We start from the raw sequence: 22238 nt of genomic DNA, 5'->3' as shown, positions 1-22238 counted from the left end.
TATATATATATATATATATATATATATATATGTTTGTGTGGTTTTCTAATTATTTGTATTTTGAACAATTTATAAAATTGAATATATATTAAAATTACAACTTGCAATTTTATGCGTAAATGTAGATGATTTATTCAATTTTATTATTGTTTACCGTCTTTTCAATTTTAAAAGTTGATAGCTTATCTTTTCTTTAATTGAAAATTGACATTTGTTAGTGATCAATTTACTAAAATGACACTTATTTATTCTCAAATAATTTAAGTAAAAAACAAAAGGCAAACATGACAACAAAATTATTCCTTTCATAAATAAATATTGTCTCGCAATTATTTACCTTAACTAACTGCATAGTAATTCAAGGGTATAATTAGAAAGATGTTTTTTTAATAAAGTTTTAATGCAAACACAAGATGAAGTGGAAACAATGAACCAAACACTTGGTAAAAATAATCCCTGCACTACTAATCATTTCATTACTAATCTAGCATTATTAATCCTTGCATTATTAATCTTTATACAAAACGACCTCTTAAAGGTGAAATTTCAGATTATAATTTTTAATAACAGATAGTATTAAATAAATAGTATTAAATAATATTAGTATTTACTGTGTACTAATCCTAGTCCTATTAGGATTGGTACTCCTTCCTATATCTCCTATATATATCTCCCATGTATTCCCTTATTAGGTTAACACTTCAAATACAATCAATATTCCTTCATGGTAATAAGAGCCAGAAAACCTAGATCTTCTTTTCTCTAGGTTTTTTTCTCTCTTTAGGGCACCGATCGTTCCCTCTCTTCTCTTGGGCGGCGGCAGCCATGACAACCGAGGTGGATCCTCTCGATTCACTTCCTTCTGGCGTTAAACTCCTTCTCAGGCATCTTCATGCCCTAATTCCCGAAAAATTATCAGACATAAATTACCCTACATGGAAAATCACCGTTCTTACAGCCCTTGAGGCCAATTACCTTCTCAAATACGTCGATGGAAGCACAGAACCGCCGCCGGCAGTCATCACCGCCACGGACAAATCAGAAAAAACCAATCCGGCCCATGCCGCCTGGAAAGCCGTGGATGGCCAGATCCGATCATGTTTGATTGCGGTCATCTCTCCCACGGTTCAGAAACACGTCCGATCCTACACAACTGCTTCAGCCCTGTGGACGGCCCTCGCAACACGCTATGCATCAATTTCCCACTCTCATATTTTTCAATTGCGTGATCGTCTCCACACAATTACCAAAGGCACGAAAACTATGGCGGAGTATTTAGACGAGGTCTCCACCATCATCACAGCCCTCGACACCGTGAACGAAATCATTCCCGAAAAAGATCTCGTCATGTGCGTCGTTCGGGGGCTCCCATCAGCTTACTCCTCCATTAAACAGGCGGTTCGCATCAGTCCAACGCCCGTTGACCTGGCTACTCTCTCCTCGTGGCTAAAAAGTGAAGAAATCAACGTGGATCTGGAGAGCAAACTTCTTCTCCGAGAAGCCGCTGTTATGGAGCCGGCCACCGCCCTCACCGCAAGCCAGAACTATCGCGGGGGGCGTGGTGGCGGCCGGCAGGGGAGCCGCGGCGGCTACGGCAGAAACAGCGGAGGCCGCGGGCGCGGCGGTCGGCAGGGCAGTCGTCCGCCGTACGACGGTCAGCAGCACGGCAGCAACAACAGCCTGCACTCCTTCGGCAGCGGCGGGCAGTCATCTTCCAGCGGCGGGCAGGGCACTTACGAGCGGGATCGTCCAACTTGTCAAATCTGTCAGAAAACAGGACACACCGCTGTTCGTTGCTGGTTTCGGTATGAGGAGAGCCGAAATAGTGATAACCGTGCCAATTATGCATCTCAAGCCGGCCCTTCCTCTGAATGGCTGTTGGATACTGGGGCCAACATGCACGTTACTTCTGATCTATCCAAGCTTAACGCTCCAAATCCATATCATGGCTCCAATGGTATTACTGTTGGCAACGGTGAGTCCCTTAATATTTCTCACACTGGCACGGGTACCATTAAAACCCCCACCGCTATCTTTCACCTAGGTAACCTTACCCACGTCCCTTCTATTAAATCCAATCTCCTTTCAGTTCACCAATTCACAAAAGACAATAATTGCTCACTCTTGTTCACCTCTAATGATTTTCAGATCCTAGACAATACTACCAAGAGGGTGATTTTTCAGGGCCCCTGTGAGCATGGTCTGTACGTTCTTCCTGGCACAAGTTCGTCTGCCCACCCAGTTTCAGAAAGCGTTCCTGTGGCTCCGGTGGCTCTTTCGGCTGATGGCCACAGTCTGTTGTGGCACAGTCGTCTGGGTCACCCGTCTACTCAAATAATAAATTCTTTAATGTCTCAATTAGGTTTTTCTTCCATTCATGTAAACAATTGTGACTCCTGTTCAATTGCTAAATCTCATAAATTACCTTTTACTTTATCTGAGAAGCGTACAACTGCACCTTTTCAACTTATTCATTCTGACCTATGGGGTCCTACTGCTGTTCCTTCATTTGCTGGTTTTCGCTATTATATTTGTTTTGTGGATGATTTTACAAAATACACTTGGTTGTACCCACTAAAACACAAATCACAGGCATACACCACCTTTGTCACTTTTGAAAAAATGGTCAAAACACAATTCAATTCTCATGTTAAACTTTTTCGAAGTGACAATGGAAAGGAATATGTCAATAACATCTTTGGCCAGTTTCTGCAATCCCTGGGAATTATACATCAAACCTCCTGTCCATACACTCCCGAACAGAATGGGGTGGCTGAGCGTAAGCATCGCCATCTCATTGAAACGGTGGTTACTCTTCTACATCAATCTCATCTCCCTGTCTCCTTTTGGGTAGAAGCTCTAGCCACCGCAAACTACCTCATTAACAGAATGCCCAGTCACACTCTCTCCAACAAATCACCCTATCAACTCCTTTACCAAGAACTTCCCAATTATACCAACCTCCGCGTCTTTGGGTGTCTTGCCTACCCTTGGCTACGCCCTCATATTACTCACAAATTACAACCCCGATCCCGTCCTTGTATTTTTTTGGGCTATCATCCTACCTCCAAGGGTTATCGCTGTCTTGACCCACAAACTCATAAAGTCTACATATCTCGTCATGTCAAATTTGTCGAAAATGAGTTTCCCTACGAGTCTATTTCCTCCTCCACAAATACATCATTCATTGGCGTCCTTCCCCTTTTTCCAACATACTCACAGGGTCCCTCACCACCTTCCCCCACACCTCCACCCACTACCCAACCACCCCTCATCACCCCTTCGACCGTCACCCACAATACACCCGCAACCACCACCCACACTCACAACCAACCCGAACCACCCCATACCCACAACATCTCCAGCCCGATCCGTTTTGGGTCCTTCCCGGCCACCCCCGAATCACCACCGCCCGTGCCACCCCCCAATACTCATCCCATGTTAACCCGTGGCAAAGCCGGTATCTTTAAACCCAAAACCTTTCAGGCTACCATACTACCAAATACACCCCTTCCCGATAGTGAACCAACAACCTACTCTGTTGCCTCAAAAAATGCTTATTGGCGTCATGCTATGGATGACGAGTTTAAGGCTTTGACTGATCAGAAAACTTGGGTTCTTGTACCTAAGCCCCATGGGCGGCACCCAGTGGGCTGTAAATGGGTGTACAAAATTAAACACAATGCGGATGGCAGTATTTCCAGGTACAAGGCTCGTTTGGTTGCTAAAGGCTACAATCAGGAGTATGGGCTTGATTACTCCGAGACATTCAGTCCTGTTATTCGGCAGGAAACCATTCGCCTGGTACTGTCACTCGCCGTGCGCAACAATTGGCTCATCAATCAGTTGGATGTTTCCAATGCTTTTCTTCATGGCATGCTTGATGAAACTATCTACATGACGCAACCACCGGGCTATGTTGATCCCCGCTTCCCTCAACATGTTTGCAAACTCCAGAAGTCTCTGTATGGGCTCAAGCAAGCCCCCCGTGCTTGGTACACACGTCTGAAAACGTTCCTCCAGGGACTCGGCTTCACGTGTTGCGTACACGACACGAGTCTGTTTACTCGACATTCAGCACACGGTACAGTCATTCTTCTTGTCTATGTAGATGATATCATTATTACAGGCTCTACTGCAGCTCTCATTCAGGATGTCACTCGAGCTATGCATACTACCTTCAAAATGAAGGACCTTGGCCCGTTACATTATTTTCTGGGAATGGAGGTTTCTCGGACAGGCAGCGGCTTGTTTCTTCATCAGTCAAAATATGCTCGAGATCTGTTGCAGAAAGCTGGACTGGAAAAATGCACCAGTCAACCAACACCGATGGCAGTCTCTTCGTCTACGAATGGAGCCGACACCCCCTTTGCCGATATCACCCACTTCCGCAGCCTCATTGGGGCTCTACAGTATCTGGCCATTACCCGTCCTGACATCCAGTTTGCTGTCAACCGAGTTGCTCAGCGCATGCATCAACCAAGTGAACATGATTACCATTGTCTAAAACGCATTCTCAGGTACATTTTTGGCACTCTTGGTCGTGGTTTACTCATTCGACCCGGGGACTTGGAGCTTCGGGGTTTCTCAGATTCAGATTGGGCGAATGATAAAAATGACAGAAAATCTACATCGGGGTTTCTCGTTTTTTTGGGGCCGAACCTGATCTCCTGGTGTACAAAAAAACAACCCAAGGTCTCTCGGTCCTCGACTGAAGCTGAATACCGCGCCCTTGCTCTTCTTGCTGCTGAGACCATGTGGGTCACATATATTCTTCGCGAACTCCGCGCCACTCACACTGTTCCTGCTCTCTATTGTGACAACAAATCAACCATCTGTGTGGCCAAGAATTCCGTCCTACACACCAGAATGAAGCATGTTGATACCGATTGTCTCTTTGTTCGCGATGAAGTTCAGGCCGGCACCATGACTGTGCAGTATGTACCCACTGAAGAACAACCGGCTGATATTCTCACCAAGCCTCTCCCGAGCCGACAGCACGATTACCTCAGTTCCAAGCTTCCGTTCGCTTCCGCTCAGCTCAGCTTGAGGGGGGATAATAACAGATAGTATTAAATAAATAGTATTAAATAATATTAGTATTTACTGTGTACTAATCCTAGTCCTATTAGGATTAATACTCCTTAATCCTAGTCCTATTAGGATTGGTACTCCTTCCTATATCTCCTATATATATCTCCCATGTATTCCCTTATTAGGTTAACACTTCAAATACAATCAATATTCCTTCAATTTTGAATAAATGTTTTAACATATAATTGGAACTATAATTTTAAATTATAGTAAAGCATCTGAAATTATAATTTTTATTCTAATATTTCTAAAAATTAGGATTTGAATTTTCAAAGTCATCATTTTCTTAATTATAAAATTTAGTATAAGTTAATAACTTGTAAAAAACCCTCACGATTTTAAATTTTTAAGAGAAAGATTTATGTTTGTGTGAAGAGATAATCCATATCAAAGTTGTTCCGATAAAATTGGGGGTCTGAAATCATATTTCGTACAAAAATTTTAATTTTTTCTATTTAATGTATATCAGTGGAGAGCGTAAAGTAGGCTGTTTTGTTAAGCATAAGACAAGGCATAAGCCTCGAGACAACCCTATGGATCAATATAAATTTTTAATAAAATATATAACATCAAAGTAGAATAATAAAATTCGATTAGAGAAATTAAAAAGTTAATATAATAATATTGAATGCTATGCTGAATTTGATAAGTTATTATGATATTCAAATAGTATTACTTAGAAATTTGAAAAGGACCAACCAATAAATTTGATATATTTGTGAACACACAAACAACAATGAATTTTTCATCATGCTGAAGGTGCGACTGTTTGGGACACGTAAAAATATTTAATATTAACATAGAAAATATGTAAGTTCATGTTTATTGTTAAGATACAAATGAGCTAATAAAATAAATAGTCAGGTAAGAAAAGGTACTATAATTACCTAAAGGCCATTTCATTTCTCAATTATTATCTCTATCCTATATAAAGTAAAAAGTAATTATATTTTCTTTTTAAAAATTTCACTTTAAATTTGACAATATGAGAGAGTGGCCGTAAATAATTTGAGGCTCTAGCTCTTTGCTTTTAGTAGCCTTATCGTATGAAATAATTATATTAAGAGTAATATTTTATATATGACAGACATAAAAATTATATTCGTATGTTATAGTTCTAGTTTGTATAATTGCGCTATATAACTAATTTTATATTTGCTATGAAGCTTTTGATTTGTATAATTCGCTATAAACATTCATTTTATACAAATTGTTTAATTTTGTGAAATTTATTTATACATTATAATTTATATAATAAAATTTGAATTTGTATATTTATAAATGTATAGGACGAAAATATATATTGTATTTGTATATATATTCTTCTCTCACTTTATACAAATACAAACACATTTTATACATTTTATATCGAACGATATAAAATGACTAATTGTATACTAAAAATGGCTAATTGTATACAAAATCAAATGACAAGAAAATGGGATATTTGCTACAAATACAATTAAAATAAATTATGACTATAGCATTTAATCTGAATTAATAATTTGCCATTTCATACAATTTTCCCTTATATTAATAACCATTTACTACTATTGTTGGGGAGTATATCTTTATAAAATCATTATTATTTGGAAATTTATAATTATAAATATTTATATATAAAAGGAACATGGAGATAATACGATATTAATGCATTGTCTTATGATATTTTGATATCTTGGATTGAATCATGATTTACTTATCTAGTAGGATTATGTAAAAATGAAGAAATCTGATAGTTTTCATAACTTATGAGATTTTTATGTTTATACTTCTTCGAATTTAATTTGTTTTCTTATCACTTAACACGAAATTTAAGAAAGTATTTAGAAAATTTTTAAATTTTGTGATCTTAAATTAATGATATGTCAATTATATCAAATATTTCTCAATCTTATGATTTTAAATATGTCATCTGAAAATATTAAATTAAAAAATTACTAAGAAAAAGAAAAAGATTTTCACTCCTCCAACTTTGTTATTTATTTCTTATTTTGTGTCTAATATCCATATTAGAGTTTGTTTAATTTAAATTGGATCTCATTCAAAATAGAGTACTCCTTATAAAAAAGAAAATTTATAGTCAAAATTCAAAGCTAAAATATGAACTTCTGAGTCCTGACCACTATGTCAAGGGTTCAAGGCCGGTAAATAGATTCTTTTTTTAAATTTATGATTCAGAGAGGAACTACCCGTTCACCCACGACAAGAAAAATATAAATTACATGAAAATTTTCGTAGAAATTAGTGTGAAAATTCGTAGAAAACTTATTTTTTGCAAATTTTCGTATTAATCTTCAAAAATTCACTCGTAAATCCACATTTTTCTAATAGTTAACATACTAAATTCTTTAATGGATCAACTCAATTACTCTCTCCGTTCGGTATTGTTTGTCATGGTTTCTATTTTTAGAGTCAAACTATAAAAACTTTGACTAACATTTTAAGATGTATTTTTTTATCTTATTAATATGTAAAAAATTATAATTTATAGTACTTTTCATATAGTTTTAGAATATCTAATTTTTTTGTTTAAAATATCGAATTAATGTAATCTAATTTACCTTTAAAAATTAGTTAAATTAACTTTTGATAAACGTAATATGACAAATATTTTGGAACGAATAGAGTATATTATTAACTTTGACTTAGATATATAGAGTTTGATTATTCCAATATTGGTTTTTATTGTAATAAGTGTGCGAAATCTTTTAGATACTGAAATAAAAAAAGAGTGGGAGGAGTAAAAAGGGTAATAATTACAAAGAGCATGGGATTTAGTTCAAAATGTCAGATGCTTGACTTTATAGATACATAAGCATGTGAAGTATGTTGGGTTTGTTTGTGGCACATTATATTATGTCCATTTTACAGACACAATAAGTTAGTATAAGATTATTACAAAAATTTATTGTATATTAATTTTGTGCAACTATATGTTATAGTACTCTGCTTATCAACACTGAAATTTCCAATTCAATTGATTGATTGAGAAAAATGACAATATGTCTCCACTACCTAGCTAGTGTTACAATTTCAAATATGATTTCTTTCTGATGAAATCTGCCTTATTGAGTCCCTTGTCTACTCATCAATGTTGGCCTGCACATAAGTAAATGTATGGCTCTCACTGCACGCCTCAAAAGAGATGGCTGCATTAATAACCTAAATAATAAATAATATGATCATGGTAATCGCAATAAAATAGTATGATAGTCGAAATATAAGAAGTAACAAAAATTAAAAGATAAGAAAATATAGGAGTAATATTACATCTACTAATATATATGAATAATAACATATTGTATTGTTATCTACTTACATTTTACTTTAATTCATGTCTTTTTCAGTCTCCTATCTAAGGATCATGTCGTTATTAAACTAAAATGTGTCATGTTTTGATTCACATCTTTTTAATACCTTTTCAGTCTATCTTTACCAATCTTAAAACCATTTATAGCCAACCTCTCAAACCTCCGCGTTAGAATTTCCCACTTCTTCTATTTCACAAAAGTCACTCCCAAATAAACCTGTCTATCCAAAATGACCATCTCAACTTTTGAACCTGCCTATCCAAAATAATCACATGTCAACTTGTATGTCAATCATCAAAAAATTTATTTTAATTTTACTTGATCTTAAATGTAGATCCAAAATTAATGTGTTTCAGCAATAATATATCTTGAAAGACACAAATTATTTATCTAAAAATGATATTGAGTGTATTTTTAACTGAGAGAAGTATTAAGAATATCTCTAAATTCGATGTGAATGATAAGTTTCATCTTCGAATTATTGAAAGCCTTAAAAACATATTTGTAGTTGAACTTAAATACAACCTCGATGTTCAACCTGAGTGAAATACATCCCTAGATTCTTGTCAAGTTTAGGAGCGTTGACAACACTTCTCTAGACTTTTTACTAAGAGTCTTATGCTTTCGCAAGTGTTTGAGATCACTTGTCATGTCAAACGATACCCTGAGCGGAAATGACCAAATTTACCATTTACATGTGCTATAGTCAATGAATTTTCGAAAATACGTGATCTCGACGGGTTTTTGATCGAATATTTTGTGGGCGTTCATTAAGACCTTATCAATGGCGTGAGTTGGTCCAGAGGGGCAAATGTCTGCATTTTCAAGTTCAAATGAGGTCTAGAGCGGGAATGACCAAATTGATTGTTTAACATGTGGTATAGTCCATGGATTTTTTGTGATACGTAATCCTGGCGGATTTTTGGCCGAATTTTTTTGTGGGCGTCCTATAAGACCTTATTAATGATGCGAGTTGGTCCCGAGGGGCAAAAGTCCGCATTTTCATGTTCAAATGAGACCCAAAGAGGGAATCACCAAATTTATCATTTTACTGTGCTGTAGTCCATAGATTTTTAGGGATATGTGATCTCGACGAGTTTCTAGTCGAATTTTTTGTAGGCGTCCTTTAAGATCTTATTAATGGCGTGAGTTGGTCTGGAGGGGCAAACGCCTGCATTTTCAAGTTCAAATGAGGTCTAGAGCGGGAATGACCAAATTTACCATTTTACGTATGATATAGTCCATGAATTTTTGGTGATATGTGATCCCGACAAATTTTTGGCCGAGTTTTTTTGTGCGCATCTGTTAAGACCTTATTAATGGCGTGAGTTGATCCCGAAGGACAAACGTCCGCATTTTCAAGTTAAAACGCGACCCATAGCGGGAATGACCAAATCCATTGTTTGGCGTATGCTATACTCCATTGATTTTTGGTGATAGGTGATCAAGATGAGTTCTTGGCCAATTTTTTTTGTGGGCATCCATTAATACCTTATTAATGGTGTGAGTAAGTTACGAGAAATAAACATCCACATTTTCAAATACGAACGAGGCCCAAAATGGAGATACACAAATTTACCATTTTATATGTGCTTAAATTCATGAATTTTTGGTGATACATGATTTCCATGAATTTTTGACTGAAACTTTTTAAGGATCTCCATGTAAACCTTATTAATGGCGTGAATTTGTCTCGAAAAGTAAAAGTGCATATTCTCTAGTTCATACGAAACGAGAATGACCATATTTACTGCATATATTGTGATAGTATTTTGGTTGTTTAGTTGTCCCATCAATGTAATAGTTATTATACATTTTGGAAGCCACTTCCATGCATATATGAATTTTCACTAGAAATTTCATTGATGAGTAATAAAACTTTGTTTGAAGAACTAATAAAGTAGTTATGACGAGAGAAAGTTGTTTTGATGGTTAACACTTTTAATTTTAAAATTGTGAATTCGTGTCATCAAAAGAGAAAAATGTTGGAGTGCCCTGGAAAAGGGTAAAATAAAATAAAATAAAAATAGTTACTTCAATTAGAGCTACTTAATTAAAGTGGTTAATTCTAGCCGTATAATTCAATTAGTATGACTTGTTTTAAAATTTCAATAGGACTAGATTTAAGAAAATGCACTAATGATAACACCATGTTTTTTTTCCTTGTTTCACTATATTAATCATGGTTTAAAAGGATCGTGTGTATATATTATAGGAAATAAGAGTCAGATTAGAGAAAGGATCTATAAAAGTGTTTTTCATCAAATATTGGAACTTTCACAAATAGCCACTATCATAAATTTAACTATGCTTCATAATTATAATTTGCATATTTACGAGTTGTAGCTATAGTTTAAGTTGCCTCGTTTCAGATAATTCGCAGGTTTGTATAATTAGCGGTTAGATTTATATAATTCAGTTATTTTTGTATAAAATCAAAATAACAAATTTATACAAATACAAACATAAAAAATGTAAACAGTTATACAAATTTCAAATTATACAAAATTTATTCAAATTCCGAATTATATAAATGTGCGAATGATAGAAAACCAAAAAATTGAGCCACATAATTATAGCTAAAAATAGATCGTAAATTATAATTAAAATAAATTATAATTATGTTAAGTAACTAACTAATATATAATTACTTATACCCGTAATTTTTCCTATTGTTTTTACTTTAATACCCATAGAGAATCGAAAATATCTCCAAGAATTACTTTGAACTATATTTAGACAACTAATGTTTCCCCCCTTCCACAAATCATCAATTTAGTATTACTTTTTCAAAATAGTTTTATTTTTCTATATTATGTTCAAATTTTGAGGGACAATTATTTATACTCGTGAAAAGTAAAAATAATTTATTTTGGTGTCAAATTATGTATTTGATGCCTAATTTCAAATTGCATGTGTTTTTTTTTTAAAATAATATATTAAATGAATAAATTAAAGAAAGCTGGTACATGGTATTGGTATCTAAACAATCTTAGGCATAATCCTCCATATATAAAGTAATGCTTAAAATTAATTACTAACGGCTAACTGTTGGATTAAAATATTAAAATGATAAAATAAAAGTATAATGCAAATATAGGTTATAGATGTCTAATGATAAGCTAGTTATAATGGTTGTCAAATCAGAGAGTAATTAATAATTAATTGAGGCTCTTAATGACAACATAATTATTGGCTGAACTAATTAATTGACTAACATGCGAAACCTTGTGATCTACACATTAATTGTACTGTTTGAGTTAATTTGAGTTGTCATTATGATATTTTTACACACTAGTATTATAATAAAAAGAATGATTAGTGCATTCAAAGATTCGTATAAATTTCCATCTATCGAATATAAAAGTATTTGTATTATTAAAAAAATAAATACATAAATTTCCATTTATAGAAAATTTGTATTATTAAAAAAATAAATATATAAATTTATAGTTAAAAGAATATTATAGAGAATATGTATTTGTATTTATTTTGATACGAATTTCAATATTATTTATCCTATCTATCGAATATCAAGTTTCTTAAAAACAACTCAAACCAACTACTTAATGAATATCAAAATATCAAATATCAAATCCTGAATTATTATGTTTTTTGATTCGATGATTCAAAATATTTATACCAAATATTAATGCAACCTTAATTAATTAATACTAATAGTATGATTGAGATCTTTCCTACTCATGTGGTAATTATGTCCGAAAGTTGAGATCTAATTTGGCATAACAAGAATTAATCCCAACTATAGATTATACATTGTTGATTAAATCACATAAGATGATTGAGATTTCTCCTGTTTTGACTAGAGATTTCGAATCTTATATTCTCGATTAAATCATATAGGATGATTGAGATTCCTCTCGTTTTAACTAGAGATTTCGAATTCTATCTCCTCTAAATGAAATTTCTTTCAAATTAAAAATTCAACTTTAATATAGATATCACCAGACACTGTGTGTCTTGTGTTAACCAAAATAAAAAAGAAGAAGAAGAGGTCTTGGTAATTTTCCTCCCAAATATTTTTAAGTCTAAAACGTGCATTGTTGGTGGAGAAAACAAACAATTTGTCCTATGTGAAGGCATATTATTATTGAGTGTAACAAAAATGCAAGAAAATTGGAAGAAGTGAGTCCCCATTTGATTCCAGTAAATAATGTACTTACTAGATGATGAAATTAAGAGCATTTAAAAGCAATGAATTTGCAATATCAATTGCTTGGTGTCTCTCATTTGTCTGCTTAGGGGAGAATTCATTGTCCATCATTGTTCTTTTAATGAATGTATAACTAATACAAAGAAGAAGAAAAAACTAGTGGTGGTGAGCTAAAGATTGCTATAGTATCTCTATGGTGATTTCAAGAATTACTAGATTATCCCACATGTCTTTAATTTGCTTATTTCAATGACCTTGTTCTCACTCATGCAAGACTTTTTGTGTATACTTTTGAACAACTCCTAACAAATAAAGGATTTCAACATTACTTTATCATGAAAACAACAACACAACATATACAAGTGGAATCTGGAGAGAGTAGGATAAACGTAGACCTTGTTACCTCAACCTTTATGGGACAGAGTGAAAGACTGTTTCAGATAGACTATCGACTTTATGTATAACTTTATTCTTATATAGACAAAGACTATATAACATTATCGACAATATAAATATAGGTGGAATCAAAATTTTGAATTTGATGCACACACTCAACAACCTTTATGTTTTTACCATTGAACTAATCATTATACTTCCGACGTCGAAATATTTATGAGTTCAGAATTTAATATTTATATATGTTTTATGTCAAGAATGTTGGGACTATATATGTTAAACCTATATATATATATTCCACCGGCCTTTGGAGATGGTGTTGTTTTTTGAGATGATGCCAAGATTCAATTACTACAAGAGTGCCAAAAGAATGACAATTGACATGATAAACTAGAATGATCCTTTACCTTTTATATGTTGTTGAGGTTGTCAAAGGGTCCATTTAGAACTTGAGTATCTTATGGTTTAGTTGCTTTACAAAGTGATGGAGTTTTTAGAACACAATTTGGAGTTTTGTGGTCAAAGAAATGGGGGACTTTTTGTCAAGGGCATGGGCCTAAGATTGTGGTAAGTAGGTTAGGTACCCCACCCCACATAATAAAAAAAAACTTTAGTGTATGTGATTAATTCACAATAAAGGGCCCATGCATTATGATAAGGTCTATTTTAGGTAGTAAATTTGTATAACCCTACAACTAGACAATGTTCCTATCTTACAATATTTGCAAGCTGTGTTATGGAAGGATTGAAGGACCCATTTTTTAATATATTTTCTTCTTCTTCTTTTACACTTAATTCCTAGCTAGTCTCAAATCAAATCAAAGACTTTCTCATAATTTCATGTGCCAAGATTCTCAACTATTTTTGTGTCAAAGAAAGTGTTATTAAGCTAGACACCTTCAAACCTTATAGGGTAGTCATCGTGGAGCATAATTCTATTGTGATCGTGAGATTTATTTCTGTCTTTAAGATAATCGATCTTTTATAATAATATTTCATTATAACGGTTATATTTTCTTTTAAAGATTTGACTATATTTGGATTCAACAACCACCTTCAAAGTGTTACGTAGTGGAGCAAAAATTCTATTGAGATTGCTAGATTTGTTCTATCATCTCTATTTGGAACCAAAATTTCGTTATATACAAGTCGTTTCCCCTATCGACAAAACACATGAGAGATATTGAGTATAGAAGTAGACACGCCTTACACATTAGTGATACATTATGAAGCAATATAAATCTAGGTTCAAAAAAGACAATATCACAAACGAACTGCACCATTACAACACTTTTCTTTGTTGTTCGATTTATCATCACTCGAAAAGAAGTTTTTTGTTAGATTTTGCATAAGTTAAATTCTGGCACCATTCTCTTTTAACTTAGTAACTTAATGTGAACAAAACAATTCTCAAACATTCACTAAGGTGTGTTTTCTAAAATTTAAAAATCATAAACTCATCAATCAATTTTAACTTCTACAATCATACTCTAAATCTTCGACTCGATTATTATATACTTAAATATGTGTGTACATATATAAAAAAACAAAAAATTAGTATATGATTGAGTAACCATTTGGGAGTGGTTAACATCAGAGTTCATAATACATACTTCATTGTCAACATTAATTGTGACTAAGACTTGTGTGGATTATCAAAGTCTAAAAGGGGAAGAAAATATGGTTTTGAACTTGAATTATCTTAGACAGACATTCGACATTACTCATTTCTAAAGGCGGGACCCACTTGATCGTGCCTGTCACGTGCCTGTCTAAGACAGATAACACTTCCCTTTCAAAGGAAAAAAATTGTACCAGCTTAAATATACTCTCAATCTGCTACGTGACATAAAAAGTGGTATCAAACTTATTAAGAGCGTGAGATCCTTAATAAAGAGTTGAGAAAAGTGTTGAAAACACACTAGACTTTGATGATAATTAGGCAATTGTATTTTACTTATGTGATAAAATCAGAGGTGTATGTGAGTACAATTAGTTAAATGGATGAGTGTTTTAAAGACTATCAATATGTCAATAATTTAAGGATGAAATTAATAATTTACATTAAGTTTGAAGATATTTTTAATATTTATTTCCTTATATAACTAGCAATGGATTCAGAATTAGAGCTGTCAATATGGGCTAGCTCATCCCATCCGGGCTAACCCATACAGACTTTAACATTTTACGGGTCAGGCCGAGCTAGCCCATTTTTGGCGTGGGCAAGAAAATGGTCGGCCCAACCCACAAGTACGTGGGCTACAGGCTTGACGGGTCAGCCAATTTTTTTAAAAAAATTATATTTTTTATAATTATTAAATTAAATTTTAAATTATAATTTAAAATATTAACATAAATATCGAAAAAATAATATTACATGATGTTAATGTTAGTACTTGTTAATCAAATCAAAATAAAATTATTTTTGTAATATTTATTAGGGATAATTTTAGAGACCTCCATGTTTAGCTCTATAACACTCACCTCCCCTTTGATTTACATATTACGTCTACCTCCCTTATTTTCATTTACTTATAACCATTATTTAAATCTATTTAAAATAAATATAAATTAATATAGATTTGACAATTTTACTCTTTTTTATATTAATTTCTTCTTATTAATAAATATTATATAAAAAAATAACTCATTTAACAAATACTTTAAAAATAAATTAACACAAAGACTTTTTTTTTAATCCAACAAAAATCAAAGTCTTCAACTAAGCTGACCCACATTTTCACCAAATATTAACTCTTTATCTCTATTTCACCTTTACCAATTCACGTAATTTTCCCCCCCACAATAACACATCATTTTCCGGCAACAATTTCTTCAAATAGAAGACAAAATTGAACTTCCCAAGAAAGAAATTCGATAAGAACGATAAGATTTTGTTCTAGTTAAACATTTCCACAAGCGAAGAAGAAACATGATCCAACGAATAAAGATAAATCATTGAAAATTAGATCTAAACATTCATATATAAGGGTAAATTTGTTAAATCTAAATCAATTTATATTTATTTAAATAGGTTTAAAGAATGGTTCCAAGAAAATGAAAATAAGGGAGGTAGACGTAATATCGTAAACCACAGGGAAGGTGAGTGTTATAGAGCGAAGCCTAGAGGGAGGTCTCTGAAATTATCTCTATTTATTAAGTTTTTTTTTCAAGTAAAACTATAAATATATAAATAAAAATATTAAGCTAATTAGTTTGAATTTGGACTCTCTTTAATTTTAAATTTTAATATTATATTATATTTTTTAATTAATTATTATTGGCCCACGGGCCGACCCTATCTATATTTCTCAAGCCCATCAAAATCAACATGCTTATTCAGGCCGGGCTAAAAAGCCCTTTCTTAAATAGGCTTCAAAAATCTTAGTACAACCCTATTAAATTTCGGGTTAGGCCAGGCCGACCCAAGGGGCCTAGCGCATATTGACGGCTCTATTCAGAATTTTCATGAAAAGAGTTTTGAAAAAAAATATAGTATTTCAAATCTAAACTCAAGATGAATTTTAAATGTGTCGATCACTAGCCTGATTTTCAATCTTATTTTTAGGATATATATAGACTATAGTACGAAAGAGAAAACATATTTTTTAATTTAAAATAACCTATGAATATTTATATAATACTAATATATCATCTCGTTTGGTAATAAAACTTACATCTACAACCACCTACCAGGAATTAATTACAGGCTTTCAACACAAGTATTGTACCTATTATAACAATTTGAATATCTATCTTTTGATATTTCAAATTTAAATATATTTTTATTAACATTTAAAAAAATAAAAAGTTTGAACTTCGGATGTTTTTTTTTCTATAACAATCAATTATTTAAATGTCAAATATTCTTATAATGTACGATCACTAATCACTATGAAAAAAATGGCAAATGATAGAAATTACATACCTTTTTGGCAAAATTATCATTTGTCCCTTACAAGTTTATAATTACTGAGATCTCTCAAACTGATATAATAATATAAGTGCTGATACATTAATCTAATGCGCGAGACATTAATCGTTAAGTAAGATACATACATTTTATACATGATACACTAATCTGATTTACATTTTATACATGAGACATTAATCTGATGCGCGAGCTACATTAATTTGATGCGCTGATACATTAATCTGATGCATGAAAATGAGGAATTTTGAAAATTTGTAAAACTAATAAGGAATAATAATAATAAGAGAACTTAAAGGTGAGAATTTTTGTTATTTTTTTAAAAAAAATATCAAAGTGAAGGTCAAGGTTGCTACATGGAATTTGACTGATGAAATATTAAAAAATTTCTTATAAGAGTTTCAAGTAAAATAGTCGAGTTTTCACTCATAAATTCTTATCCTTCTTTTAAGTGTCAAGTGTAAATATTCTTTTAATTAAAAACTTTGATTTCATAGACTTATTTTTTGGAATATAATAAAATAATGTCCTAACGCTTTAAATTCCATTACAACTTTCTCTTTAATACTTTAATTTTTTTTTAGGTGTGGGACACATTACCATCAAATCATACCAATGTTACAAGTTCTTGCGAAAGAAAAAGGTTCATGAATATAGTCATTAATAAGATATTAATAGGGGCATCCCTCTTTTGGTCACGTACAAAACAATAGTAATTAGGTTAGGTAGCTAGGAATATATAATTTTGATTTCGTATACATTAATAATGTGATTTACTATTTGAAAAACCTTAGGTTGAATCATGAATGATAATGGAATTCTACCTAACTCAATTCTAAGGTAGACTAGGTTTGGGAATATATTATATCACATACTTTTCAATGTGAATACTTTGAAATCAATTATTAAGTAGTGATTTAATTAAATATTTGATGATATATGAGTACTACTTTCTCCAATTCATAATAAGTGATGTTTTCTTCCTTATACATGTTATCAATAATAATAATAATTTTTGGTAGGGAGTGCTTTCTCTCGAATGGAATCTATACGGCACAAATTTGAAATAGTCGGATTCCAATGTGGGTACTAGACACTGATGAAAAACAAAAAAAAATGATAATCAAGTTCAAAAAGCTGAAAAATTCGAAGAATAAAATAGTAGGAGAAAAATAAAAATAATATTGATAAAAAAACTAGACGATAAATTTACTACCTAGACCTTCAATAAAATGACAAAATGTAATCACCGCTTCTAATACTTTTTTGACCTATTTCTAACTGATATCCTCATATCCACTATGGTCAACCTGTCACATGGCCTCCTTAGTGATGTGATACGTGCATCTCCTGTTCACTTGTCTGAACCATTTCAGTCTCACTTCCCTCATTTTGTCTCCTATATAAGCAACTCTCACTTTGTCCCAGATCATTCCTAATCTTATCTCTGCTAACAATATGCCCACACATCTATCTCAATATCTTCACACCCGATGCTTTTACCTTCAAAATGTGCGAATTCTTAACTAACCAATACTTGACCCTATCTAGTATAGCTTATCGTACAACTATATCATTTACAAACAGCATACATCAAAGACACCTTCCCTTGTATACATTGTATCAATACATCCATCATAAAGAGAAATGAAAAACGGATAAGACTGATTGATGATGCAACCCAATTACAACTGAAAAGTGTTCTTAAAATTCTATTGTACATGTTCTTTGTCACTTGTCATAAAGTATAGCTCCTTAATGATTTTTTTAATTACGTAAAATTTAATTCATTCATAAAAGGACCAAATTTTTTTTAAAAGTAAATATATTTTAACTTTGTGAATAATCACTTGTTTTAATTCGAAATTATTTTTCCCCAAATACAACTTAGTAGGAAATAGAGGGAGTATATATCTAGCATAGCTTTCAACTTAGACAATTTAGCAGTTGGAAATTAAAGAGAGGTTTATGGTGACATTATTCTATGAATATCCATAAATACCAATCTTAAGGTATCAACAACACTAAAATACTAATTATTAATTGGCCGGCATGAAATTTGGGTTTCTATATATTTATTTTTATTTATCACATTTTATTTTATTAGAATCAATTAATTAATTATCAAAATTAAATAAATATTTAAAATTCAGATATTTGAAAGCTATACGAAAAATAGTATGAGTTCCAATTATTACTTTCTCCTTCTTCTCCTTTATTTTTTTTAATATTGTGGAATATAGAAGAAAAAATCTAACATTTTAAAACCAATAGAAGCCTAAATTTGTTAGCTCTTTTATTTTCCCACTTTTTTTTTCTTTCTTCCAAGTGTCTTATAAGTTTGGTGGGACTTTTGTTATTCTTTTAACATTCTATGTTGCTTTGAACACGTTAAAAGTCAGTCCAAAAAAAGGAGGATTGTCCCAAGCCTTATAAAGAGTCGACTCATCTTATTAACTATCAATGTTGAACTTTTGTTAATCTTTAACAAAACTACTAAAATAAGTAATTTTACAATCTTAACAACAAATTTGATTATTTATCTTTATTATTATTATATTTATGAACATGATAATATGTTGTTAGATCGTGAGATTACAATAATCTAGATTATGATTAAGAAATAGTTACTTTGATCAATTAACTCATAGACATTAATTTAACTTATGTCATGTGTCCTCAGTTGAAATAAGAACTTAAAGGAAAGGAGAGAAGAAAAATAATGAGAAGCCCGATTTATTTATTATAATATAGTGTAAACCTTCTTAGAAAATAGAAAGGATCAAGAGGAGGCCTTATATCATGGAATATATAAACATCTTTGTACAAAAATGAATTTTTCACCTTAATATTCTCTTGTTGGCTCTCTCTTTTTTTTAAAAAAATAATTCCAAATGGATGGTAATTAAAGTTAGTACAAAACCACAAATAATAGTTAAGTCTTATCTGATCAACCTTAGAAAGTGACAAATTATATTTGATATAATCTATCCATAAGATAATAGAGGATTATATTCTGTTTTAATTTGCCTAGTCTCTAATATGTAAGTCCTTGGATTCCATTATTGATTGCAAATTATTTGCTTTTTTATTAGCCTTTTTTAGGATTGATTTTAGGGTATGTTAGGTGTTAAAGGGAAAAAAAAGTGAATTATTGACTCATCTTTGGAAAATTTCATTTGGAAAAAAAAAGAGTCTAAACCCTATTCAAAGTGCACGTTTGGCACTGCCTAACAAATTAAAGCATTTACTTTTAGATGGATTATTATTATTTATTGCATGAACATCTGACTAGTTTGCTTTCACAAAGACCTTTAAAATCCTCTAGTCAAATAGCTTTGTTTGTTTTGATTTCTCGTTCGGTGATCGATATATTTTTTGCGTATTCATTTGATTGATTTATATTTTGTAAAAATTTATTAAATAATAAAATATTTTTTTAGACATGTATTTGTTTGATACACTTGTGTTATTTTCATGAATGCTTCCAATGGAAACATTTTTGACATACATATAATACGACATGAGACATAGTTGAAGCAATAATGGGGTGGCTTAAAATATTCAAAAAGTAGGAAAAAAGTGAAATGTACGTGGGATAAAATTAAACAACATAATTTTAGTGTAGCCACACTATGGATTTGCATCGTGTAGAAGCTTAGAATTATGGTGTATAATTAATTGCATCGTTTAGAAGCTTAGAAATGCTATGCATCGTATCATTAATTCAGAGTTTTTAATGTATTTTTGCTATCAGATATGTAAAAATAGGAAGAGAGACAAAGAGACTGGAGAGAGAGGCGAGCAATATTCATACGTACATCGTATATACATGATGTTAATCATACTAGATATACGCTCGATACATGTATTTGTATGTATCTGAAGTGATACTAGATACATGAGAGAGAAGCGAGCGAGATAAGAGAAAGACAAGCGAGATTTGCTATGTATGTCAGATACATTTAAATCTACTTAGACACAATGTATCTACAACAAATTACACCTAAATTTGATCGAATGTAATCGAAATGCATTATCTTGACGTATCTGGAGACCCCAAAATCCGAAAAAATACGTAATATTGCAAATTAGAGTAAATCCAAGCAATCAACTCCTAAACTAGTGGAATTTATGTAAGTATGGGTTGAATATGGTGATTTAAGTAATTATGGTTTGAAACTCCAAAAATGTATATCGTGAGTGTTTGTCTACGAGGATTGTTGAAGACAAAATAGAACATCTAATTAGTGACAAATTGAGATAATTTTTTCTTCTATCTTAATAGAACACAATGTTGAAAATGAACTTTGCTAGCTTCCAAATTATAGAACAGTAAATTTATAGACTATAGTCATGACTAGAAGAGAATCCACTAATGCTTTGAAATAGTTTCTTTCTTTCTTTCATTTTGACTTTTGTTGTATAAGTATCTTTCTTTTCATCACTTCCTATGAATTTCTTCATGCATTATGTCTGCCACCTTCTCTACAATATATTCATGCTAACCTTACTAAACATTTATTTATTTATTGCATTTTTTTGAGAAAATATCTTTTCATACATGACAAAATCACATGTATACATAGCTGATTTTTTTTTTAAAAAAAATTATTTTATAGTGTCCAAAGTAATTTTTTAATTTTTTTTTTGGCTCAATTTAGAAGAATAGTTTAAAGGAAAGTGACAAGTATCCCTTTTTGGCTAATTACACCACAATAAAAATAACTTTTATTGATAATAAGTATACACATTGACAAAGAATGATAAATCTAACATCGACATAAGTTTTATTGACATTACGAAAAGAGAGTGATAATTGTCACTAAACCATTTTCTAGAGTAGTTGTTATTCCCTAATTAAGAAAAGGTCTTACAAAAAGTAGTAACTTTGCAATCCATAATGGAATCCAATAAGACTTAATTAGAACCGGCAAATTATATAATGGTATCCTCTTTTTAAATTTTTTGGAGATTAATTAATAGATCGTCTCATTCATCACTTCTTAAGGTTCTTATGATAAGGCTAAACTACTTTTTCTCCTATGGTTCAATTCGATTCTTATATTTAACTATTTGACTTATCTTTTTTTATGTGTTAAAATGATATAATTGAATCGTAATGAAATTAAGGATACATATCTTAGTGTCTGTTTAAATGGGCTTTTAAGTTGATTAAACTGACTAAAAAGCCAGTTTGGATTTGTGAAAATGTTCGGTAATTATAAGAGCAACTTAAATTAAATTTAAAGTGACTTAAAATAACTCAAAAGTTAAAAGAAGGGTCACCCATACTTGGTAAAGTAAGGTCTAGCCCCCCCCCCCCCCC

This window comes from Solanum pennellii, chromosome 9 (assembly GCF_001406875.1).
Source record: "Solanum pennellii chromosome 9, SPENNV200".
Lineage (NCBI taxonomy): Eukaryota > Viridiplantae > Streptophyta > Magnoliopsida > Solanales > Solanaceae > Solanum > Solanum pennellii.
The sequence above is the reverse complement of the archived record's forward strand: the minus strand, read 5'-3'. Positions refer to the sequence as shown.